The sequence below is a fragment of the Channa argus genome, unplaced genomic scaffold (genome assembly GCF_033026475.1).
Source record: "Channa argus isolate prfri unplaced genomic scaffold, Channa argus male v1.0 Contig022, whole genome shotgun sequence".
Taxonomy (NCBI): Eukaryota; Metazoa; Chordata; class Actinopteri; order Anabantiformes; family Channidae; genus Channa; species Channa argus.
The window spans coordinates 439,852-465,168 of NW_027125241.1; the positions used below are offsets into that span (position 1 = coordinate 439,852).

Sequence of the window (25,317 nt, forward strand, 5' to 3'; positions counted from 1 at the left end):
GTTCAGTGGTGATGAGGATAGATGTGATGAGGTGTTTACATTTTTTGTCAAGCCTGACACGAGGCAGGTCTATTGTAGAATGGCCAGCTTGGACATATGTGCAGTCCTCTACCTTCTAGAGAGAGCATTGGTAATGCAAAGGACAAAGGAATAAAGGCTTTAGGAGAACAAGTGTTTTTTTCTGTGAACTCTAGATGCTTAAAGCATATATAAAACCTAAAATTCAACCCAAACTAAAGCGGACATCCAGGAATTGCGCTCCCCTGTCTAATACCCAAGATGTGTGCCAGTCAAGGAGCTTAGATTTCAACACCTGCAAATTTTCACACCACTAGAAGGGCATGAAACAGAACAAAGGAAAAAGGGAAGGTATGCTATAAAGATGTTTTAAGACATTTCTACCTTCTCTCCATCTCTTGAGTAGACGTGATGGGTGGACAGCTTCCGAAACAGTTTTCCAACAAAACATTCTGTCCCAAGTACTAACTTCATTAGTGTGACTGTCCAGAGGTGCAGTGGAACACAATGTGGGCATTGGTAGTTCAGTGGTGATGAGGTTAGTGTGTGGTTTAGTACGTAGTACTGATGGACCATCAAAAAACATTCTGTCTACACGCGATGGCGTCTTCAATAGAACTCTTTTCTACGGCACATGGGCATTGGTGGTTCAGTGGTCGAATTCTCGCCTCTGCATCTGCAAATTCTCACCCCACTAGGATGGCATGAAACACAAAAAAGGGAAAAAGGAAGGTATGCTATAAAGATGATTTAAGACACTTCTACCTTCTCTCCATCTCTTGAGTACACACGAGGGTTGGGCAGTTTCCGAAACTGTTTTACCTTTCAGCAAAACATTCTGTCCCAAGTACAAATGTCATTAGTGCGACTGTCCAGTGGTGCAGTGGAACACAATGTGGGCATTGGTAGTTCAGTGGTGATGAGGTTAGTGTGTGGTTTAGTACGTAGTACTGATGGACCATCAAAAAACATTCTGTCTACACGCGATGGCGTCTTCAATGGAACTCCTTTTTACAACACGTGGGCATTGGTGGTTCAGTGGTCGAATTCTCGCCTGCCACGCGGGAGACCCGGGTTCGATTCCCGGCCAATGCAAGCGCCTCTTTAAAAGTCTCAGCTTGACTGACTGATATACAGTAACAGAGGTCTCAGCCTTCTATTTATTCTCAGGACAATTAATGAAGACCCAATTAAGTGTGTCAATGCTATTGTCTTTATGAAATGCGAAAAGGTGTTTACAATTGTTTTTCAATTTAGCAGGCGCATTCCCTCAGCCTCGTTGGCGCAGTTGGCAGCGCGTCAGTCTCATAATCTGAAGGTCGTGAGTTCAAGCCTCACACGAGGCAGGTTTTTCGTAGAATGGACAGCTTCGACATATGTGCGGTCCTCTACCTTCCAGAGACAGCATTGGTAATCCAAAGGTCAAAGGAATAAAGTCTTCAGCACAACAAGTGTTCTTTCCGTGAACTCCAGCTCCCCTCTCTAGTACCGAGACTCGTGCCAGTCAAGGAGCTTAGACTTCAACACCTGCACATTTTCACACCACTAGAATGACATGAAACAGAACAAATGAAAAAGGGAGGGTATGCTATAAAGATGTTTTGAGACAGTTCTACCTTCTCTCCATCTCTTGAGTAGACTTGAGGGCTGGGCAGCCTCCGAAACTGTTTTACAACAAAACTTTCTGTCCCAAGTACTAACCTCAATAGTCTGAAGACAATTAATGAAGACTCAATTAAGGGCGTCAATGCTATTGCCTTTGTGAAATGCGAAAAGATGTTTACATTTTTTCAATTTAGCATGCTTTTTCCCTCAGCCTCGGTAGTTCAGTGGTGATGAGGATAGATGTGATGAGGTGTTTACATTTTTTGTCAAGCCTGACACGAGGCAGGTCTATTGTAGAATGGCCAGCTTGGACATATGTGCAGTCCTCTACCTTCTAGAGAGAGCATTGGTAATGCAAAGGACAAAGGAATAAAGGCTTTAGGAGAACAAGTGTTTTTTTCCGTGAACTCTAGATGCTTAAAGCATATATAAAACCTAAAATTCAAGCCGAACTAAAGCGGACATCCAGGAATTGCGCTCCCCTGTCTAATACCCAAGATGTGTGCCAGTCAAGGAGCTTAGATTTCAACACCTGCAAATTTTCACACCACTAGAAGGGCATGAAACAGAACAAAGGAAAAAGGGAAGGTATGCTATAAAGATGTTTTAAAACATTTCTACCTTCTCTCCATCTCTTGAGTAGACGTGATGGGTGGACAGCTTCCGAAACAGTTTTACCTTTCAACAAAACATTCTGTTCCAAGTACAAATGTCATTAGTGCGACTGTCCAGTGGTGCAGTGGAACACAATGTGGGCATTGGTAGTTCAGTGGTGATGAGGTTAGTGTGTGGTTTAGTACGTAGTACTGATGGACCATCAAAAAACATTCTGTCTACACGCGATGGCGTCTTCAATGGAACTCCTTTTTACAACACGTGGGCATTGGTGGTTCAGTGGTCGAATTCTCGCCTGCCACGCGGGAGACCCGGGTTCGATTCACGGCCAATGCAAGCGCCTCTTTAAAAGTCTCAGCTTGACTGACTGATATGCAGTAACAGAGGTCTCAGCCTTCTATTTATTCTCAGGACAATTAATGAAGACCCAATTAAGTGTGTCAATGCTATTGTCTTTATGAAATGCGAAAAGGTGTTTACAATTAACAGTTGGCAGCGCGTCAGTCTCATAATCTGAAGGTCGTGAGTTCAAGCCTCACACGAGGCAGGTTTTTCGTAGAATGGACAGCTTCGACATATGTGCGGTCCTCTACCTTCCAGAGACAGCATTGGTAATCCAAAGGTCAAAGGAATAAAGTCTTCAGCACAACAAGTGTTCTTTCCGTGAACTCCAGCTCCCCTCTCTAGTACCGAGATTTGTGCCAGTCAAGGAGCTTAGACTTCAACACCTGCACATTTTCACATCACTAGAATGACATGAAACAGAACAAAGGAAAAAGGGAGGGTATGCTATAAAGATGTTTTGAGACAGTTCTACCTTCTCTCCATCTCTTGAGTAGACGTGAGGGCTGGGCAGCCTCCGAAACTGTTTTACCATCCAACAAAACATTCTGTCCCAAGTACTAACCTCAATAGTCTGAAGACAATTAATGAAGACTCAATTAAGGGCGTCAATGCTATTGCCTTTGTGAAATGCGAAAAGATGTTTACATTTTTTCAATTTAGCATGCTTTTTCCCTCAGCCTCGGTAGTTCAGTGGTGATGAGGATAGATGTGATGAGGTGTTTACATTTTTTGTCAAGCCTGACACGAGGCAGGTCTATTGTAGAATGGCCAGCTTGGACATATGTGCAGTCCTCTACCTTCTAGAGAGAGCATTGGTAATGCAAAGGACAAAGGAATAAAGGCTTTAGGAGAACAAGTGTTTTTTTCTGTGAACTCTAGATGCTTAAAGCATATATAAAACCTAAAATTCAACCCAAACTAAAGCGGACATCCAGGAATTGCGCTCCCCTGTCTAATACCCAAGATGTGTGCCAGTCAAGGAGCTTAGATTTCAACACCTGCAAATTTTCACACCACTAGAAGGGCATGAAACAGAACAAAGGAAAAAGGGAAGGTATGCTATAAAGATGTTTTAAGACATTTCTACCTTCTCTCCATCTCTTGAGTAGACGTGATGGGTGGACAGCTTCCGAAACAGTTTTCCAACAAAACATTCTGTCCCAAGTACTAACTTCATTAGTGTGACTGTCCAGAGGTGCAGTGGAACACAATGTGGGCATTGGTAGTTCAGTGGTGATGAGGTTAGTGTGTGGTTTAGTACGTAGTACTGATGGACCATCAAAAAACATTCTGTCTACACGCGATGGCGTCTTCAATAGAACTCTTTTCTACGGCACATGGGCATTGGTGGTTCAGTGGTCGAATTCTCGCCTCTGCATCTGCAAATTCTCACCCCACTAGGATGGCATGAAACACAAAAAAGGGAAAAAGGAAGGTATGCTATAAAGATGATTTAAGACACTTCTACCTTCTCTCCATCTCTTGAGTACACACGAGGGTTGGGCAGTTTCCGAAACTGTTTTACCTTTCAGCAAAACATTCTGTCCCAAGTACAAATGTCATTAGTGCGACTGTCCAGTGGTGCAGTGGAACACAATGTGGGCATTGGTAGTTCAGTGGTGATGAGGTTAGTATGTGGTTTAGTATGTAGTACTGATGGACCATCAAGAAAAAGATTCTGTCTACACGCGATGGCGTCTTCAATGGAACTCCTTTTTCCAACACGTGGGCATTGGTGGTTCAGTGGTCGAATTCTCGCCTGCCACGCGGGAGACCCGGGTTGGATTCCCGGTCAATGCAAGCGCCTCTTTAAAAGTCTCAGCTTGACTGACTGATATGCAGTAACAGAGGTCTCAGCCTTCTACTTATTCTCAGGACAATTAATGAAGACCCAATTAAGTGTGTCAATGCTATTGTCTTTATGAAATGCGAAAAGGTGTTTACAATTGTTTTTCAATTTAGCAGGCGCATTCCCTCAGCCTCGTTGGTGCAGTTGGCAGCGTGTCAGTCTCATAATCTGAAGGTCGTGAGTTCAAGCCTCTCACGAGGCAGGTTTTTCGTAGAATGGACAGCTTCGACATATGTGCGGTCTTCTACCTTCCAGAGACAGCATTGGTAATCCAAAGGTCAAAGGAATAAAGTCTTCAGCACAACAAGTGTTCTTTCCGTGAACTCCAGCTCCCCTCTCTAGTACCGAGATTTGTGCCAGTCAAGGAGCTTAGACTTCAACACCTGCACATTTTCACATCACTAGAATGACATGAAACAGAACAAAGGAAAAAGGGAGGGTATGCTATAAAGATGTTTTGAGACAGTTCTACCTTCTCTCCATCTCTTGAGTAGACGTGAGGGCTGGGCAGCCTCCGAAACTGTTTTACCATCCAACAAAACATTCTGTCCCAAGTACTAACCTCAATAGTCTGAAGACAATTAATGAAGACTCAATTAAGGGCGTCAATGCTATTGCCTTTGTGAAATGCGAAAAGATGTTTACATTTTTTCAATTTAGCATGCTTTTTCCCTCAGCCTCGGTAGTTCAGTGGTGATGAGGATAGATGTGATGAGGTGTTTACATTTTTTGTCAAGCCTGACACGAGGCAGGTCTATTGTAGAATGGCCAGCTTGGACATATGTGCAGTCCTCTACCTTCTAGAGAGAGCATTGGTAATGCAAAGGACAAAGGAATAAAGGCTTTAGGAGAACAAGTGTTTTTTTCTGTGAACTCTAGATGCTTAAAGCATATATAAAACCTAAAATTCAACCCAAACTAAAGCGGACATCCAAGAATTGCGCTCCCCTGTCTAATACCCAAGATGTGTGCCAGTCAAGGAGCTTAGATTTCAACACCTGCAAATTTTCACACCACTAGAAGGGCATGAAACAGAACAAAGGAAAAAGCGAAGGTATGCTATAAAGATGTTTTAAGACATTTCTACCTTCTCTCCATCTCTTGAGTAGACGTGATGGGTGGACAGCTTCCGAAACAGTTTTACCTTTCAACAAAACATTCTGTCCCAAGTACAAATGTCATTAGTGCGACTGTCCAGTGGTGCAGTGGAACACAATGTGGGCATTGGTAGTTCAGTGGTGATGAGGTTAGTGTGTGGTTTAGTACGTAGTACTGATGGACCATCAAAAAACATTCTGTCTACACGCGATGGCGTCTTCAATGGAACTCCTTTCTCCGGCACATGGGCATTGGTGGTTCAGTGGTCGAATTCTCGCCTCTGCATCTGCAAATTTTCACACCACTAGAAGGGCATGAAACAGAACAAAGGAAAAAGGGAAGGTATGCTATAAAGATGTTTTAAAACATTTCTACCTTCTCTCCATCTCTTGAGTAGACGTGATGGGTGGACAGCTTCCGAAACAGTTTTACCTTTCAACAAAACATTCTGTCCCAAGTACAAATGTCATTAGTGCGACTGTCCAGTGGTGCAGTGGAACACAATGTGGGCATTGGTAGTTCAGTGGTGATGAGGTTAGTGTGTGGTTTAGTACGTAGTACTGATGGACCATCAAAAAACATTCTGTCTACACGCGATGGCGTCTTCAATGGAACTCCTTTTTACAACACGTGGGCATTGGTGGTTCAGTGGTCGAATTCTCGCCTGCCACGCGGGAGACCCGGGTTCGATTCCCGGCCAATGCAAGCGCCTCTTTAAAAGTCTCAGCTTGACTGACTGATATGCAGTAACAGAGGTCTCAGCCTTCTATTTATTCTCAGGACAATTAATGAAGACCCAATTAAGTGTGTCAATGCTATTGTCTTTATGAAATGCGAAAAGGTGTTTACAATTAACAGTTGGCAGCGCGTCAGTCTCATAATCTGAAGGTCGTGAGTTCAAGCCTCACACGAGGCAGGTTTTTCGTAGAATGGACAGCTTCGACATATGTGCGGTCCTCTACCTTCCAGAGACAGCATTGGTAATCCAAAGGTCAAAGGAATAAAGTCTTCAGCACAACAAGTGTTCTTTCCGTGAACTCCAGCTCCCCTCTCTAGTACCGAGATTTGTGCCAGTCAAGGAGCTTAGACTTCAACACCTGCACATTTTCACACCACTAGAATGACATGAAACAGAACAAAGGAAAAAGGGAGGGTATGCTATAAAGATGTTTTGAGACAGTTTTACCTTCTCTCCATCTCTTGAGTAGACGTGAGGGCTGGGCAGCCTCCGAAACTGTTTTACCATCCAACAAAACATTCTGTCCCAAGTACTAACCTCAATACTCTGAAGACAATTAATGAAGACTCAATTAAGGGCGTCAATGCTATTGCCTTTGTGAAATGCGAAAAGATGTTTACATTTTTTCAATTTAGCATGCTTTTTCCCTCAGCCTCGGTAGTTCAGTGGTGATGAGGATAGATGTGATGAGGTGTTTACATTTTTTGTCAAGCCTGACACGAGGCAGGTCTATTGTAGAATGGCCAGCTTGGACATATGTGCAGTCCTCTACCTTCTAGAGAGAGCATTGGTAATGGAAAGGACAAAGGAATAAAGGCTTTAGGAGAACAAGTGTTTTTTTCCGTGAACTCTAGATGCTTAAAGCATATATAAAACCTAAAATTCAAGCCAAACTAAAGCGGACATCCAGGAATTGTGCTCCCCTGTCTAATACCCAAGCTGTGTGCCAGTCAAGGAGCTTAGATTTCAACACCTGCAAATTTTCACACCACTAGAAGGGCATGAAACAGAACAAAGGAAAAAGGGAAGGTATGCTATAAAGATGTTTTAAAACATTTCTAACTTCTCTACATCTCTTGAGTAGACGTGATGGGTGGACAGCTTCCGAAACAGTTTTCCAACAAAACATTCTGTCCCAAGTACTAACTTCATTAGTGTGACTGTCCAGAGGTGCAGTGGAACACAATGTGGGCATTGGTAGTTCAGTGGTGATGAGGTTAGTGTGTGGTTTAGTACGTAGTACTGATGGACCATCAAAAAACATTCTGTCTACACGCGATGGCGTCTTCAATGGAACTCCTTTTTACAACACGTGGGCATTGGTGGTTCAGTGGTCGAATTCTCGCCTGCCACGCGGGAGACCCGGGTTCGATTCCCGGCCAATGCAAGCGCCTCTTTAAAAGTCTCAGCTTGACTGACTGATATACAGTAACAGAGGTCTCAGCCTTCTATTTATTCTCAGGACAATTAATGAAGACCCAATTAAGTGTGTCAATGCTATTGTCTTTATGAAATGCGAAAAGGTGTTTACAATTGTTTTTCAATTTAGCAGGCGCATTCCCTCAGCCTCGTTGGCGCAGTTGGCAGCGCGTCAGTCTCATAATCTGAAGGTCGTGAGTTCAAGCCTCACACGAGGCAGGTTTTTCGTAGAATGGACAGCTTCGACATATGTGCGGTCCTCTACCTTCCAGAGACAGCATTGGTAATCCAAAGGTCAAAGGAATAAAGTCTTCAGCACAACAAGTGTTCTTTCCGTGAACTCCAGCTCCCCTCTCTAGTACCGAGATTTGTGCCAGTCAAGGAGCTTAGACTTCAACACCTGCACATTTTCACACCACTAGAATGACATGAAACAGAACAAAGGAAAAAGGGAGGGTATGCTATAAAGATGTTTTGAGACAGTTCTACCTTCTCTCCATCTCTTGAGTAGACGTGAGGGCTGGGCAGCCTCCGAAACTGTTTTACCATCCAACAAAACATTCTGTCCCAAGTACTAACCTCAATAGTCTGAAGACAATTAATGAAGACTCAATTAAGGGCGTCAATGCTATTGCCTTTGTGAAATGCGAAAAGATGTTTACATTTTTTCAATTTAGCATGCTTTTTCCCTCAGCCTCGGTAGTTCAGTGGTGATGAGGATAGATGTGATGAGGTGTTTACATTTTTTGTCAAGCCTTGGACATATGTGCAGTCCTCTACCTTCTAGAGAGAGCATTGGTAATGCAAAGGACAAAGGAATAAAGGCTTTAGGAGAACAAGTGTTTTTTTCCGTGAACTCTAGATGCTTAAAGCATATATAAAACCTAAAATTCAACCCAAACTAAAGCGGACATCCAGGAATTGCGCTCCCCTGTCTAATACCCAAGATGTGTGCCAGTCAAGGAGCTTAGATTTCAACACCTGCAAATTTTCACACCACTAGAAGGGCATGAAACAGAACAAAGGAAAAAGGGAAGGTATGCTATAAAGATGTTTTAAAACATTTCTACCTTCTCTCCATCTCTTGAGTAGACGTGATGGGTGGACAGCTTCCGAAACAGTTTTCCAACAAAACATTCTGTCCCAAGTACTAACTTCATTAGTGTGACTGTCCAGAGGTGCAGTGGAACACAATGTGGGCATTGGTAGTTCAGTGGTGATGAGGTTAGTGTGTGGTTTAGTACGTAGTACTGATGGACCATCAAAAAACATTCTGTCTACACGCGATGGCGTCTTCAATGGAACTCCTTTTTACAACACGTGGGCATTGGTGGTTCAGTGGTCGAATTCTCGCCTCTGCATCTGCAAATTCTCACCCCACTAGGATGGCATGAAACACAACAAAGGGAAAAAGGAAGGTATGCTATAAAGATGATTTAAGACACTTCTACCTTCTCTCCATCTCTTGAGTAGACGTGATGGGTGGACAGCTTCCGAAACAGTTTTCCAACAAAACATTCTGTCCCAAGTACTAACTTCATTAGTGTGACTGTCCAGAGGTGCAGTGGAACACAATGTGGGCATTGGTAGTTCAGTGGTGATGAGGTTAGTGTGTGGTTTAGTACGTAGTACTGATGGACCATCAAAAAACATTCTGTCTACACGCGATGGCGTCTTCAATGGAACTCCTTTCTCCGGCACATGGGCATTGGTGGTTCAGTGGTCGAATTCTCGCCTCTGCATCTGCAAATTCTCACCCCACTAGAATGGCATGAAACACAACAAAGGGAAAAAGGAAGGTATGCTATAAAGATGATTTAAGACACTTCTACCTTCTCTCCATCTCTTGAGTAGACACGAGGGTTGGGCAGTTTCCGAAACTGTTTTACCTTTCAGCAAAACATTCTGTCCCAAGTACAAATGTCATTAGTGCGACTGTCCAGTGGTGCAGTGGAACACAATGTGGGCATTGGTAGTTCAGTGGTGATGAGGTTAGTATGTGGTTTAGTATGTAGTACTGATGGACCATCAAGAAAAAGATTCTGTCTACACGCGATGGCGTCTTCAATGGAACTCCTTTTTCCAACACGTCGGCATTGGTGGTTCAGTGGTCGAATTCTCGCCTGCCACGCGGGAGACCCGGGTTTGATTCTCGGCCAATGCAAGCGCCTCTTTAAAAGTCTCAGCTTGACTGACTGATATGCAGTAACAGAGGTCTCAGCCTTCTACTTATTCTCAGGACAATTAATGAAGACCCAATTAAGTGTGTCAATGCTATTGTCTTTATGAAATGCGAAAAGGTGTTTACAATTGTTTTTCAATTTAGCAGGCGCATTCCCTCAGCCTTGTTGGCGCAGTTGGCAGCGCGTCAGTCTCATAATCTGAAGGTCGTGAGTTCAAGCCTCACACGAGGCAGGTTTTTCGTAGAATGGACTGCTTCGACATATGTGCGGTCCTCTACCTTCCAGAGACAGCATTGGTAATCCAAAGGTCAAAGGAATAAAGTCTTCAGCACAACAAGTGTTCTTTCCGTGAACTCCAGCTCCCCTCTCTAGTACCGAGATTTGTGCCAGTCAAGGAGCTTAGACTTCAACACCTGCACATTTTCACACCACTAGAATGACATGAAACAGAACAAAGGAAAAAGGGAGGGTATGCTATAAAGATGTTTTGAGACAGTTCTACCTTCTCTCCATCTCTTGAGTAGACGTGAGGGCTGGGCAGCCTCCGAAACTGTTTTACCATCCAACAAAACATTCTGTCCCAAGTACTAACCTCAATAGTCTGAAGACAATTAATGAAGACTCAATTAAGGGCGTCAATGCTATTGCCTTTGTGAAATGCGAAAAGATGTTTACATTTTTTCAATTTAGCATGCTTTTTCCCTCAGCCTCGGTAGTTCAGTGGTGATGAGGATAGATGTGATGAGGTGGTGTTTACATTTTTTGTCAAGCCTGACACGAGGCAGGTCTATTGTAGAATGGCCAGCTTGGACATATGTGCAGTCCTCTACCTTCTAGAGAGAGCATTGGTAATGCAAAGGACAAAGGAATAAAGGCTTTAGGAGAACAACTGTTTTTTTCCGTGAACTCTAGATGCTTAAAGCATATATAAAACCTAAAATTCAAGCCAAACTAAAACGGACATCCAGGAATTGCGCTCCCCTGTCTAATACCCAAGATGTGTGCCAGTCAAGGAACTCCTTTCTCCGGCACATGGGCATTGGTGGTTCAGTGGTCGAATTCTCGCCTCTGCATCTGCAAATTCTCACCCCACTAGAATGGCATGAAACACAACAAAGGGAAAAAGGAAGGTATGCTATAAAGATGATTTAAGACACATCTACCTTCTCTCCATCTCTTGAGTAGACACGAGGGTTGGGCAGTTTCCGAAACTGTTTTACCTTTCAGCAAAACATTCTGTCCCAAGTACAAATGTCATTAGTGCGACTGTCCAGTGGTGCAGTGGAACACAATGTGTTTAGTATGTAGTACTGATGGACCATCAAGAAAAAGATTCTGTCTACACGCGATGGCGTCTTCAATGGAACTCCTTTTTCCAACACGTGGGCATTGGTGGTTCAGTGGTCGAATTCTCGCCTGCCACGCGGGAGACCCGGGTTCGATTCCCGGCCAATGCAAGCGCCTCTTTAAAAGTCTCAGCTTGACTGACTGATATGCAGTAACAGAGGTCTCAGCCTTCTATTTATTCTCAGGACAATTAATGAAGACCCAATTAAGTGTGTCAATGCTATTGTCTTTATGAAATGCGAAAAGGTGTTTACAATTGTTTTTCAATTTAGCAGGCGCATTCCCTCAGCCTCGTTGGCGCAGTTGGCAGCGCGTCAGTCTCATAATCTGAAGGTCGTGAGTTCAAGCCTCACACGAGGCAGGTTTTTCGTAGAATGGACAGCTTCGACATATGTGCGGTCCTCTACCTTCCAGAGACAGCATTGGTAATCCAAAGGTCAAAGGAATAAAGTCTTCAGCACAACAAGTGTTCTTTCCGTGAACTCCAGCTCCCCTCTCTAGTACCGAGATTTGTGCCAGTCAAGGAGCTTAGACTTCAACACCTGCACATTTTCACACCACTAGAATGACATGAAACAGAACAAAGGAAAAAGGGAAGGTATGCTATAAAGATGTTTTAAGACATTTCTACCTTCTCTCCATCTGTTGAGTAGACGTGATGGGTGGACAGCTTCCGAAACAGTTTTACCTTTCAACAAAACATTCTGTCCCAAGTACAAATGTCATTAGTGCGACTGTCCAGTGGTGCAGTGGAACACAATGTGGGCATTGGTAGTTCAGTGGTGATGAGGTTAGTATGTGGTTTAGTATGTAGTACTGATGGACCATCAAGAAAAAGATTCTGTCTACACGCGATGGCGTCTTCAATGGAACTCCTTTTTCCAACACGTGGGCATTGGTGGTCCAGTGGTCGAATTCTCGCCTGCCACGCGGGAGACCCGGGTTCGATTCCCGGCCAATATAAGCGCCTCTTTAAAAGTCTCAGCTTGACTGACTGATATGCAGTAACAGAGGTCTCAGCCTTCTATTTATTCTCAGGACAATTAATGAAGACCCAATTAAGTGTGTCAATGCTATTGTCTTTATGAAATGCGAAAAGGTGTTTACAATTAACAGTTGGCAGCGCGTCAGTCTCATAATCTGAAGGTCGTGAGTTCAAGCCTCACACGAGGCAGGTTTTTCGTAGAATGGACAGCTTCGACATATGTGCGGTCCTCTACCTTCCAGAGACAGCATTGGTAATCCAAAGGTCAAAGGAATAAAGTCTTCAGCACAACAAGTGTTCTTTCCGTGAACTCCAGCTCCCCTCTCTAGTACCGAGATTTGTGCCAGTCAAGGAGCTTAGACTTCAACACCTGCACATTTTCACACCACTAGAATGACATGAAACAGAACAAAGGAAAAAGGGAGGGTATGCTATAAAGATGTTTTGAGACAGTTCTACCTTCTCTCCATCTCTTGAGTAGACGTGAGGGCTGGGCAGCCTCCGAAACTGTTTTACCATCCAACAAAACATTCTGTCCCAAGTACTAACCTCAATAGTCTGAAGACAATTAATGAAGACTCAATTAAGGGCGTCAATGCTATTGCCTTTGTGAAATGCGAAAAGATGTTTACATTTTTTCAATTTAGCATGCTTTTTCCCTCAGCCTCGGTAGTTCAGTGGTGATGAGGATAGATGTGATGAGGTGTTTACATTTTTTGTCAAGCCTGACACGAGGCAGGTCTATTGTAGAATGGCCAGCTTGGACATATGTGCAGTCCTCTACCTTCTAGAGAGAGCATTGGTAATGCAAAGGACAAAGGAATAAAGGCTTTAGGAGAACAAGTGTTTTTTTCCGTGAACTCTAGATGCTTAAAGCATATATAAAACCTAAAATTCAACCCAAACTAAAGCGGACATCCAGGAATTGCGCTCCCCTGTCTAATACCCAAGATGTGTGCCAGTCAAGGAGCTTAGATTTCAACACCTGCAAATTTTCACACCACTAGAAGGGCATGAAACAGAACAAATGAAAAAGGGAAGGTATGCTATAAAGATGTTTTAAAACATTTCTACCTTCTCTCCATCTCTTGAGTAGACGTGATGGGTGGACAGCTTCCGAAACAGTTTTCCAACAAAACATTCTGTCCCAAGTACTAACTTCATTAGTGTGACTGTCCAGAGGTGCAGTGGAACACAATGTGGGCATTGGTAGTTCAGTGGTGATGAGGTTAGTGTGTGGTTTAGTACGTAGTACTGATGGACCATCAAAAAACATTCTGTCTACACGCGATGGCGTCTTCAATGGAACTCCTTTCTCCGGCACATGGGCATTGGTGGTTCAGTGGTCGAATTCTCGCCTCTGCATCTGCAAATTCTCACCCCACTAGAATGGCATGAAACACAACAAAGGTAAAAAGGAAGGTATGCTATAAAGATGATTTAAGACACTTCTACCTTCTCTCCATCTCTTGAGTAGACACGAGGGATGGGCAGTTTCCGAAACTGTTTTACCTGGCGTTGGTGGTTCAGTGGTGATGAGGTTAGTGTGTGGTTTAGTACGTAGTACTGATGGACCATCAAAAAACATTCTGTCTACACGCGATGGCGTCTTCAATGGAACTCCTTTCTCCGGCACATGGGCATTGGTGGTTCAGTGGTCGAATTCTCGCCTCTGCATCTGCAAATTCTCACCCCACTAGGATGGCATGAAACACAACAAAGGGAAAAAGGAAGGTATGCTATAAAGATGATTTAAGACACTTCTACCTTCTCTCCATCTCTTGAGTAGACGTGATGGGTGGACAGCTTCCGAAACAGTTTTCCAACAAAACATTCTGTCCCAAGTACTAACTTCATTAGTGTGACTGTCCAGAGGTGCAGTGGAACACAATGTGGGCATTGGTAGTTCAGTGGTGATGAGGTTAGTGTGTGGTTTAGTACGTAGTACTGATGGACCATCAAAAAACATTCTGTCTACACGCGATGGCGTCTTCAATGGAACTCCTTTCTCCGGCACATGGGCATTGGTGGTTCAGTGGTCGAATTCTCGCCTCTGCATCTGCAAATTCTCACCCCACTAGAATGGCATGAAACACAACAAAGGTAAAAAGGAAGGTATGCTATAAAGATGATTTAAGACACTTCTACCTTCTCTCCATCTCTTGAGTAGACACGAGGGATGGGCAGTTTCCGAAACTGTTTTACCTTTCAGCAAAACATTCTGTCCCAAGTACAAATGTCATTAGTGCGACTGTCCAGTGGTGCAGTGGAACACAATGTGGGCATTGGTAGTTCAGTGGTGATGAGGTTAGTATGTGGTTTAGTATGTAGTACTGATGGACCATCAAGAAAAAGATTCTGTCTACACGCGATGGCGTGTTCAATGGAACTCCTTTTTCCAACACGTGGGCGTTGGTGGTTCAGTGGTCGAATTCTCGCCTGCCACGCGGGAGACCCGGGTTCGATTCCCGGCCAATGCAAGCACCTCTTTAAAAGTCTCACAACTCAAAATGAGCGCAGCTTGACTGACTGATATGCAGTAACAGAGGTCTCAGCCTTCTATTTATTCTCAGGACAATTAATGAAGACCCAATTAAGTGTGTCAATGCTATTGTCTTTATGAAATGCGAAAAGGTGTTTACAATTGTTTTTCAATTTAGCAGGCGCATTCCCTCAGCCTCGTTGGCGCAGTTGGCAGCGCGTCAGTCTCATAATCTGAAGGTCGTGAGTTCAAGCCTCACACGAGGCAGGTTTTTCGTAGAATGGACAGCTTCGACATATGTGCGGTCCTCTACCTTCCAGAGACAGCATTGGTAATCCAAAGGTCAAAGGAATAAAGTCTTCAGCACAACAAGTGTTCTTTCCGTGAACTCCAGCTCCCCTCTCTAGTACCGAGACTTGTGCCAGTCAAGGAGCTTAGACTTCAACACCTGCACATTTTCACACCACTAGAATGACATGAAACACAACAAAGGAAAAAGGGAAGGTATGCTATAAAGATGTTTTGAGACAGTTCTACCTTCTCTCCATCTCTTGAGTAGACTTGAGGGCTGGGCAGCCTCCGAAACTGTTTTACCATCCAACAAAACATTCTGTCCCAAGTACTAACCTCAATAGTCTGAAGACAATTAATGAAGACTCAATTAAGGGCGTCAATGCTATTGCCTTTGTGAAATGCGAAAAGATGTTTACATTTTTTCAATTTAGCATGCTTTTTCCCTCAGCCTCGGTAGTTCAGTGGTGATGAGGATAGATGTGATGAGGTGTTTACATTTTTTGTCAAGCCTGACACGAGGCAGGTCTATTGTAGAATGGCCAGCTTGGACATATGTGCAGTCCTCTACCTTCTAGAGAGAGCATTGGTAAAGCAAAGGACAAAGGAATAAAGGCTTTAGGAGAACAAGTGTTTTTTTCTGTGAACTCTAGATGCTTAAAGCATATATAAAACCTAAAATTCAAGCCAAACTAAAGCGGACATCCAGGAATTGCGCTCCCCTGTCTAATACCCAAGATGTGTGCCAGTCAAGGAGCTTAGATTTCAACACCTGCAAATTTTCACACCACTAGAAGGGCATGAAACAGAACAAAGGAAAAAGGGAAGGTATGCTATAAAGATGTTTTAAGACATTTCTACCCTCTCTCCATCTCTTGAGTAAACGTGATGGGTGGACAGCTTCCGAAACAGTTTTCCAACAAAACATTCTGTCCCAAGTACTAACTTTATTAGTGTGACTGTCCAGAGGTGCAGTGGAACACAATGTGGGCATTGGTAGTTCAGTGGTGATGAGGTTAGTGTGTGGTTTAGTACGTAGTACTGATGGACCATCAAAAAACATTCTGTCTACACGCGATGGCGTCTTCAATGGAACTCCTTTCTCCGGCACATGGGCATTGGTGGTTCAGTGGTCGAATTCTCGCCTCTGCATCTGCAAATTCTCACCCCACTAGAATGGCATGAAACACAACAAAGGGAAAAAGGAAGGTATGCTATAAAGATGATTTAAGACACTTCTACCTTCTCTCCATCTCTTGAGTAGACACGAGGGTTGGGCAGTTTCCGAAACTGTTTTACCTTTCAGCAAAACATTCTGTCCCAAGTACAAATGTCATTAGTGCGACTGTCCAGTGGTGCAGTGGAACACAATGTGGGCATTGGTAGTTCAGTGGTGATGAGGTTAGTATGTGGTTTAGTATGTAGTACTGATGGACCATCAAGAAAAAGATTCTGTCTACACGCGATGGCGTCTTCAATGGAACTCCTTTTTCCAACACGTGGGCATTGGTGGTTCAGTGGTCGAATTCTCGCCTGCCACGCGGGAGACCCGGGTTCGATTCCCGGCCAATGCAAGCGCCTCTTTAAAAGTCTCAGCTTGACTGACTGATATGCAGTAACAGAGGTCTCAGCCTTCTATTTATTCTCAGGACAATTAATGAAGACCCAATTAAGTGTGTCAATGCTATTGTCTTTATGAAATGCGAAAAGGTGTTTACAATTGTTTTTCAATTTAGCAGGCGCATTCCCTCAGCCTCGTTGGCGCAGTTGGCAGCGCGTCAGTCTCATAATCTGAAGGTCGTGAGTTCAAGCCTCACACGAGGCAGGTTTTTCGTAGAATGGACAGCTTCGACATATGTGCGGTCCTCTACCTTCCAGAGACAGCATTGGTAATCCAAAGGTCAAAGGAATAAAGTCTTCAGCACAACAAGTGTTCTTTCAGTGAACTCCAGCTCCCCTCTCTAGTACCGAGATTTGTGCCAGTCAAGGAGCTTAGACTTCAACACCTGCACATTTTCACACCACTAGAATGACATGAAACAGAACAAAGGAAAAAGGGAAGGTATGCTATAAAGATGTTTTAAGACATTTCTACCTTCTCTCCATCTGTTGAGTAGACGTGATGGGTGGACAGCTTCCGAAACAGTTTTACCTTTCAACAAAACATTCTGTCCCAAGTACAAATGTCATTAGTGCGACTGTCCAGTGGTGCAGTGGAACACAATGTGGGCATTGGTAGTTCAGTGGTGATGAGGTTAGTATGTGGTTTAGTATGTAGTACTGATGGACCATCAAGAAAAAGATTCTGTCTACACGCGATGGCGTCTTCAATGGAACTCCTTTTTCCAACACGTGGGCATTGGTGGTCCAGTGGTCGAATTCTCGCCTGCCACGCGGGAGACCCGGGTTCGATTCCCGGCCAATATAAGCGCCTCTTTAAAAGTCTCAGCTTGACTGACTGATATGCAGTAACAGAGGTCTCAGCCTTCTATTTATTCTCAGGACAATTAATGAAGACCCAATTAAGTGTGTCAATGCTATTGTCTTTATGAAATGCGAAAAGGTGTTTACAATTAACAGTTGGCAGCGCGTCAGTCTCATAATCTGAAGGTCGTGAGTTCAAGCCTCACACGAGGCAGGTTTTTCGTAGAATGGACAGCTTCGACATATGTGCGGTCCTCTACCTTCCAGAGACAGCATTGGTAATCCAAAGGTCAAAGGAATAAAGTCTTCAGCACAACAAGTGTTCTTTCCGTGAACTCCAGCTCCCCTCTCTAGTACCGAGATTTGTGCCAGTCAAGGAGCTTAGACTTCAACACCTGCACATTTTCACACCACTAGAATGACATGAAACAGAACAAAGGAAAAAGGGAGGGTATGCTATAAAGATGTTTTGAGACAGTTCTACCTTCTCTCCATCTCTTGAGTAGACGTGAGGGCTGGGCAGCCTCCGAAACTGTTTTACCATCCAACAAAACATTCTGTCCCAAGTACTAACCTCAATAGTCTGAAGACAATTAATGAAGACTCAATTAAGGGCGTCAATGCTATTGCCTTTGTGAAATGCGAAAAGATGTTTACATTTTTTCAATTTAGCATGCTTTTTCCCTCAGCCTCGGTAGTTCAGTGGTGATGAGGATAGATGTGATGAGGTGTTTACATTTTTTGTCAAGCCTGACACGAGGCAGGTCTATTGTAGAATGGCCAGCTTGGACATATGTGCAGTCCTCTACCTTCTAGAGAGAGCATTGGTAATGCAAAGGACAAAGGAATAAAGGCTTTAGGAGAACAAGTGTTTTTTTCCGTGAACTCTAGATGCTTAAAGCATATATAAAACCTAAAATTCAACCCAAACTAAAGCGGACATCCAGGAATTGCGCTCCCCTGTCTAATACCCAAGATGTGTGCCAGTCAAGGAGCTTAGATTTCAACACCTGCAAATTTTCACACCACTAGAAGGGCATGAAACAGAACAAATGAAAAAGGGAAGGTATGCTATAAAGATGTTTTAAAACATTTCTACCTTCTCTCCATCTCTTGAGTAGACGTGATGGGTGGACAGCTTCCGAAACAGTTTTCCAACAAAACATTCTGTCCCAAGTACTAACTTCATTAGTGTGACTGTCCAGAGGTGCAGTGGAACACAATGTGGGCATTGGTAGTTCAGTGGTGATGAGGTTAGTGTGTGGTTTAGTACGTAGTACTGATGGACCATCAAAAAACATTCTGTCTACACGCGATGGCGTCTTCAATGGAACTCCTTTCTCCGGCACATGGGCATTGGTGGTTCAGTGGTCGAATTCTCGCCTCTGCATCTGCAAATTCTCACCCCACTAGAATGGCATGAAACACAACAAAGGTAAAAAGGAAGGTATGCTATAAAGATGATTTAAGACACTTCTACCTTCTCTCCATCTCTTGAGTAGACACGAGGGATGGGCAGTTTCCGAAACTGTTTTACCTGGCGTTGGTGGTTCAGTGGTGATGAGGTTAGTGTGTGGTTTAGTACGTAGTACTGATGGACCATCAAAAAACATTCTGTCTACACGCGATGGCGTCTTCAATGGAACTCCTTTCTCCGGCACATGGGCATTGGTGGTTCAGTGGTCGAATTCTCGCCTCTGCATCTGCAAATTCTCACCCCACTAGGATGGCATGAAACACAACAAAGGGAAAAAGGAAGGTATGCTATAAAGATGATTTAAGACACTTCTACCTTCTCTCCATCTCTTGAGTAGACGTGATGGGTGGACAGCTTCCGAAACAGTTTTCCAACAAAACATTCTGTCCCAAGTACTAACTTCATTAGTGTGACTGTCCAGAGGTGCAGTGGAACACAATGTGGGCATTGGTAGTTCAGTGGTGATGAGGTTAGTGTGTGGTTTAGTACGTAGTACTGATGGACCATCAAAAAACATTCTGTCTACACGCGATGGCGTCTTCAATGGAACTCCTTTCTCCGGCACATGGGCATTGGTGGTTCAGTGGTCGAATTCTCGCCTCTGCATCTGCAAATTCTCACCCCACTAGAATGGCATGAAACACAACAAAGGTAAAAAGGAAGGTATGCTATAAAGATGATTTAAGACACTTCTACCTTCTCTCCATCTCTTGAGTAGACACGAGGGATGGGCAGTTTCCGAAACTGTTTTACCTTTCAGCAAAACATTCTGTCCCAAGTACAAATGTCATTAGTGCGACTGTCCAGTGGTGCAGTGGAACACAATGTGGGCATTGGTAGTTCAGTGGTGATGAGGTTAGTATGTGGTTTAGTATGTAGTACTGATGGACCATCAAGAAAAAGATTCTGTCTACACGCGATGGCGTCTTCAATGGAACTCCTTTTTCCAACACGTGGGCGTTGGTGGTTCAGTGGTCGAATTCTCGCCTGCCACGCGGGAGACCCGGGTTCGATTCCCGGCCAATGCAAGCACCTCTTTAAAAGTCTCACAACTCAAAATGAGCGCAGCTTGACTGACTGATATGCAGTAACAGAGGTCTCAGCCTTCTATTTATTCTCAGGACAATTAATGAAGACCCAATTAAGTGTGTCAATGCTATTGTCTTTATGAAATGCGAAAAGGTGTTTACAATTGTTTTTCAATTTAGCAGGCGCATTCCCTCAGCCTCGTTGGCGCAGTTGGCAGCGCGTCAGTCTCATAATCTGAAGGTCGTGAGTTCAAGCCTCACACGAGGCAGGTTTTTCGTAGAATGGACAGCTTCGACATATGTGCGGTCCTCTACCTTCCAGAGACAGCATTGGTAATCCAAAGGTCAAAGGAATAAAGTCTTCAGCACAACAAGTGTTCTTTCCGTGAACTCCAGCTCCCCTCTCTAGTACCGAGACTTGTGCCAGTCAAGGAGCTTAGACTTCAACACCTGCACATTTTCACACCACTAGAATGACATGAAACACAACAAAGGAAAAAGGGAAGGTATGCTATAAAGATGTTTTGAGACAGTTCTACCTTCTCTCCATCTCTTGAGTAGACTTGAGGGCTGGGCAGCCTCCGAAACTGTTTTACCATCCAACAAAACATTCTGTCCCAAGTACTAACCTCAATAGTCTGAAGACAATTAATGAAGACTCAATTAAGGGCGTCAATGCTATTGCCTTTGTGAAATGCGAAAAGATGTTTACATTTTTTTAATTTAGCATGCTTTTTCCCTCAGCCTCGGTAGTTCAGTGGTGATGAGGATAGATGTGATGAGGTGTTTACATTTTTTGTCAAGCCTGACACGAGGCAGGTCTATTGTAGAATGGCCAGCTTGGACATATGTGCAGTCCTCTACCTTCTAGAGAGAGCATTGGTAAAGCAAAGGACAAAGGAATAAAGGCTTTAGGAGAACAAGTGTTTTTTTCTGTGAACTCTAGATGCTTAAAGCATATATAAAACCTAAAATTCAAGCCAAACTAAAGCGGACATCCAGGAATTGCGCTCCCCTGTCTAATACCCAAGATGTGTGCCAGTCAAGGAGCTTAGATTTCAACACCTGCAAATTTTCACACCACTAGAAGGGCATGAAACAGAACAAAGGAAAAAGGGAAGGTATGCTATAAAGATGTTTTAAGACATTTCTACCCTCTCTCCATCTCTTGAGTAAACGTGATGGGTGGACAGCTTCCGAAACAGTTTTCCAACAAAACATTCTGTCCCAAGTACTAACTTTATTAGTGTGACTGTCCAGAGGTGCAGTGGAACACAATGTGGGCATTGGTAGTTCAGTGGTGATGAGGTTAGTGTGTGGTTTAGTACGTAGTACTGATGGACCATCAAAAAACATTCTGTCTACACGCGATGGCGTCTTCAATGGAACTCCTTTCTCCGGCACATGGGCATTGGTGGTTCAGTGGTCGAATTCTCGCCTCTGCATCTGCAAATTCTCACCCCACTAGAATGGCATGAAACACAACAAAGGGAAAAAGGAAGGTATGCTATAAAGATGATTTAAGACACTTCTACCTTCTCTCCATCTCTTGAGTAGACACGAGGGTTGGGCAGTTTCCGAAACTGTTTTACCTTTCAGCAAAACATTCTGTCCCAAGTACAAATGTCATTAGTGCGACTGTCCAGTGGTGCAGTGGAACACAATGTGGGCATTGGTAGTTCAGTGGTGATGAGGTTAGTATGTGGTTTAGTATGTAGTACTGATGGACCATCAAGAAAAAGATTCTGTCTACACGCGATGGCGTCTTCAATGGAACTCCTTTTTCCAACACGTCGGCATTGGTGGTTCAGTGGTCGAATTCTCGCCTGCCACGCGGGAGACCCGGGTTTGATTCTCGGCCAATGCAAGCGCCTCTTTAAAAGTCTCAGCTTGACTGACTGATATGCAGTAACAGAGGTCTCAGCCTTCTACTTATTCTCAGGACAATTAATGAAGACCCAATTAAGTGTGTCAATGCTATTGTCTTTATGAAATGCGAAAAGGTGTTTACAATTGTTTTTCAATTTAGCAGGCGCATTCCCTCAGCCTTGTTGGCGCAGTTGGCAGCGCGTCAGTCTCATAATCTGAAGGTCGTGAGTTCAAGCCTCACACGAGGCAGGTTTTTCGTAGAATGGACAGCTTCGACATATGTGCGGTCCTCTACCTTCCAGAGACAGCATTGGTAATCCAAAGGTCAAAGGAATAAAGTCTTCAGCACAACAAGTGTTCTTTCCGTGAACTCCAGCTCCCCTCTCTAGTACCGAGATTTGTGCCAGTCAAGGAGCTTAGACTTCAACACCTGCACATTTTCACACCACTAGAATGACATGAAACAGAACAAAGGAAAAAGGGAGGGTATGCTATAAAGATGTTTTGAGACAGTTCTACCTTCTCTCCATCTCTTGAGTAGACGTGAGGGCTGGGCAGCCTCCGAAACTGTTTTACCATCCAACAAAACATTCTGTCCCAAGTACTAACCTCAATAGTCTGAAGACAATTAATGAAGACTCAATTAAGGGCGTCAATGCTATTGCCTTTGTGAAATGCGAAAAGATGTTTACATTTTTTCAATTTAGCATGCTTTTTCCCTCAGCCTCGGTAGTTCAGTGGTGATGAGGATAGATGTGATGAGGTGGTGTTTACATTTTTTGTCAAGCCTGACACGAGGCAGGTCTATTGTAGAATGGCCAGCTTGGACATATGTGCAGTCCTCTACCTTCTAGAGAGAGCATTGGTAATGCAAAGGACAAAGGAATAAAGGCTTTAGGAGAACAACTGTTTTTTTCCGTGAACTCTAGATGCTTAAAGCATATATAAAACCTAAAATTCAAGCCAAACTAAAACGGACATCCAGGAATTGCGCTCCCCTGTCTAATACCCAAGATGTGTGCCAGTCAAGGAACTCCTTTCTCCGGCACATGGGCATTGGTGGTTCAGTGGTCGAATTCTCGCCTCTGCATCTGCAAATTCTCACCCCACTAGAATGGCATGAAACACAACAAAGGGAAAAAGGAAGGTATGCTATAAAGATGATTTAAGACACATCTACCTTCTCTCCATCTCTTGAGTAGACACGAGGGTTGGGCAGTTTCCGAAACTGTTTTACCTTTCAGCAAAACATTCTGTCCCAAGTACAAATGTCATTAGTGCGACTGTCCAGTGGTGCAGTGGAACACAATGTGTTTAGTATGTAGTACTGATGGACCATCAAGAAAAAGATTCTGTCTACACGCGATGGCGTCTTCAATGGAACTCCTTTTTCCAACACGTGGGCATTGGTGGTTCAGTGGTCGAATTCTCGCCTGCCACGCGGGAGACCCGGGTTCGATTCCCGGCCAATGCAAGCGCCTCTTTAAAAGTCTCAGCTTGACTGACTGATATGCAGTAACAGAGGTCTCAGCCTTCTATTTATTCTCAGGACAATTAATGAAGACCCAATTAAGTGTGTCAATGCTATTGTCTTTATGAAATGCGAAAAGGTGTTTACAATTGTTTTTCAATTTAGCAGGCGCATTCCCTCAGCCTCGTTGGCGCAGTTGGCAGCGCGTCAGTCTCATAATCTGAAGGTCGTGAGTTCAAGCCTCACACGAGGCAGGTTTTTCGTAGAATGGACAGCTTCGACATATGTGCGGTCCTCTACCTTCCAGAGACAGCATTGGTAATCCAAAGGTCAAAGGAATAAAGTCTTCAGCACAACAAGTGTTCTTTCCGTGAACTCCAGCTCCCCTCTCTAGTACCGAGATTTGTGCCAGTCAAGGAGCTTAGACTTCAACACCTGCACATTTTCACACCACTAGAATGACATGAAACAGAACAAAGGAAAAAGGGAAGGTATGCTATAAAGATGTTTTAAGACATTTCTACCTTCTCTCCATCTGTTGAGTAGACGTGATGGGTGGACAGCTTCCGAAACAGTTTTACCTTTCAACAAAACATTCTGTCCCAAGTACAAATGTCATTAGTGCGACTGTCCAGTGGTGCAGTGGAACACAATGTGGGCATTGGTAGTTCAGTGGTGATGAGGTTAGTATGTGGTTTAGTATGTAGTACTGATGGACCATCAAGAAAAAGATTCTGTCTACACGCGATGGCGTCTTCAATGGAACTCCTTTTTCCAACACGTGGGCATTGGTGGTCCAGTGGTCGAATTCTCGCCTGCCACGCGGGAGACCCGGGTTCGATTCCCGGCCAATGTAAGCGCCTCTTTAAAAGTCTCAGCTTGACTGACTGATATGCAGTAACAGAGGTCTCAGCCTTCTATTTATTCTCAGGACAATTAATGAAGACCCAATTAAGTGTGTCAATGCTATTGTCTTTATGAAATGCGAAAAGGTGTTTACAATTAACAGTTGGCAGCGCGTCAGTCTCATAATCTGAAGGTCGTGAGTTCAAGCCTCACACGAGGCAGGTTTTTCGTAGAATGGACAGCTTCGACATATGTGCGGTCCTCTACCTTCCAGAGACAGCATTGGTAATCCAAAGGTCAAAGGAATAAAGTCTTCAGCACAACAAGTGTTCTTTCCGTGAACTCCAGCTCCCCTCTCTAGTACCGAGATTTGTGCCAGTCAAGGAGCTTAGACTTCAACACCTGCACATTTTCACACCACTAGAATGACATGAAACAGAACAAAGGAAAAAGGGAGGGTATGCTATAAAGATGTTTTGAGACAGTTCTACCTTCTCTCCATCTCTTGAGTAGACGTGAGGGCTGGGCAGCCTCCGAAACTGTTTTACCATCCAACAAAACATTCTGTCCCAAGTACTAACCTCAATAGTCTGAAGACAATTAATGAAGACTCAATTAAGGGCGTCAATGCTATTGCCTTTGTGAAATGCGAAAAGATGTTTACATTTTTTCAATTTAGCATGCTTTTTCCCTCAGCCTCGGTAGTTCAGTGGTGATGAGGATAGATGTGATGAGGTGTTTACATTTTTTGTCAAGCCTGACACGAGGCAGGTCTATTGTAGAATGGCCAGCTTGGACATATGTGCAGTCCTCTACCTTCTAGAGAGAGCATTGGTAATGCAAAGGACAAAGGAATAAAGGCTTTAGGAGAACAAGTGTTTTTTTCCGTGAACTCTAGATGCTTAAAGCATATATAAAACCTAAAATTCAACCCAAACTAAAGCGGACATCCAGGAATTGCGCTCCCCTGTCTAATACCCAAGATGTGTGCCAGTCAAGGAGCTTAGATTTCAACACCTGCAAATTTTCACACCACTAGAAGGGCATGAAACAGAACAAATGAAAAAGGGAAGGTATGCTATAAAGATGTTTTAAAACATTTCTACCTTCTCTCCATCTCTTGAGTAGACGTGATGGGTGGACAGCTTCCGAAACAGTTTTCCAACAAAACATTCTGTCCCAAGTACTAACTTCATTAGTGTGACTGTCCAGAGGTGCAGTGGAAC

General features: G+C 43.8%; 17 non-coding genes across 17 annotated transcripts; all 17 read left to right on the forward strand.

Annotated features, from left to right (window-relative positions):
- The first annotated feature begins 1,042 nt into the window (after positions 1 to 1,042).
- trnag-gcc (transfer RNA glycine (anticodon GCC)) lies at positions 1,043 to 1,113 on the forward strand. Its single transcript has one exon. It is a non-coding gene; the product is annotated as a tRNA-Gly (tRNA).
- Positions 1,114 to 1,291: 178 nt separating this feature from the next.
- Positions 1,292 to 1,364, forward strand: trnam-cau (transfer RNA methionine (anticodon CAU)). Its single transcript has one exon. It is a non-coding gene; the product is annotated as a tRNA-Met (tRNA).
- Positions 1,365 to 6,164: 4,800 nt separating this feature from the next.
- trnag-gcc (transfer RNA glycine (anticodon GCC)) lies at positions 6,165 to 6,235 on the forward strand. The gene has a single exon. It is a non-coding gene; the product is annotated as a tRNA-Gly (tRNA).
- Positions 6,236 to 7,585: 1,350 nt separating this feature from the next.
- On the forward strand, positions 7,586 to 7,656 carry trnag-gcc (transfer RNA glycine (anticodon GCC)). Its single transcript has one exon. It is a non-coding gene; the product is annotated as a tRNA-Gly (tRNA).
- A 178-nt stretch (positions 7,657 to 7,834) lies between these two features.
- On the forward strand, positions 7,835 to 7,907 carry trnam-cau (transfer RNA methionine (anticodon CAU)). The gene has a single exon. It is a non-coding gene; the product is annotated as a tRNA-Met (tRNA).
- A 2,123-nt stretch (positions 7,908 to 10,030) lies between these two features.
- On the forward strand, positions 10,031 to 10,103 carry trnam-cau (transfer RNA methionine (anticodon CAU)). Its single transcript has one exon. It is a non-coding gene; the product is annotated as a tRNA-Met (tRNA).
- Positions 10,104 to 11,257: 1,154 nt separating this feature from the next.
- trnag-gcc (transfer RNA glycine (anticodon GCC)) lies at positions 11,258 to 11,328 on the forward strand. The gene has a single exon. It is a non-coding gene; the product is annotated as a tRNA-Gly (tRNA).
- Positions 11,329 to 11,506: 178 nt separating this feature from the next.
- On the forward strand, positions 11,507 to 11,579 carry trnam-cau (transfer RNA methionine (anticodon CAU)). Its single transcript has one exon. It is a non-coding gene; the product is annotated as a tRNA-Met (tRNA).
- A 3,033-nt stretch (positions 11,580 to 14,612) lies between these two features.
- Positions 14,613 to 14,683, forward strand: trnag-gcc (transfer RNA glycine (anticodon GCC)). Its single transcript has one exon. It is a non-coding gene; the product is annotated as a tRNA-Gly (tRNA).
- Positions 14,684 to 14,879: 196 nt separating this feature from the next.
- trnam-cau (transfer RNA methionine (anticodon CAU)) lies at positions 14,880 to 14,952 on the forward strand. The gene has a single exon. It is a non-coding gene; the product is annotated as a tRNA-Met (tRNA).
- Positions 14,953 to 16,479: 1,527 nt separating this feature from the next.
- Positions 16,480 to 16,550, forward strand: trnag-gcc (transfer RNA glycine (anticodon GCC)). Its single transcript has one exon. It is a non-coding gene; the product is annotated as a tRNA-Gly (tRNA).
- Positions 16,551 to 16,728: 178 nt separating this feature from the next.
- Positions 16,729 to 16,801, forward strand: trnam-cau (transfer RNA methionine (anticodon CAU)). Its single transcript has one exon. It is a non-coding gene; the product is annotated as a tRNA-Met (tRNA).
- Positions 16,802 to 19,834: 3,033 nt separating this feature from the next.
- Positions 19,835 to 19,905, forward strand: trnag-gcc (transfer RNA glycine (anticodon GCC)). Its single transcript has one exon. It is a non-coding gene; the product is annotated as a tRNA-Gly (tRNA).
- A 196-nt stretch (positions 19,906 to 20,101) lies between these two features.
- On the forward strand, positions 20,102 to 20,174 carry trnam-cau (transfer RNA methionine (anticodon CAU)). The gene has a single exon. It is a non-coding gene; the product is annotated as a tRNA-Met (tRNA).
- Positions 20,175 to 21,950: 1,776 nt separating this feature from the next.
- On the forward strand, positions 21,951 to 22,023 carry trnam-cau (transfer RNA methionine (anticodon CAU)). Its single transcript has one exon. It is a non-coding gene; the product is annotated as a tRNA-Met (tRNA).
- A 1,154-nt stretch (positions 22,024 to 23,177) lies between these two features.
- trnag-gcc (transfer RNA glycine (anticodon GCC)) lies at positions 23,178 to 23,248 on the forward strand. The gene has a single exon. It is a non-coding gene; the product is annotated as a tRNA-Gly (tRNA).
- A 178-nt stretch (positions 23,249 to 23,426) lies between these two features.
- On the forward strand, positions 23,427 to 23,499 carry trnam-cau (transfer RNA methionine (anticodon CAU)). Its single transcript has one exon. It is a non-coding gene; the product is annotated as a tRNA-Met (tRNA).
- Positions 23,500 to 25,317: the final 1,818 nt, after the last annotated feature.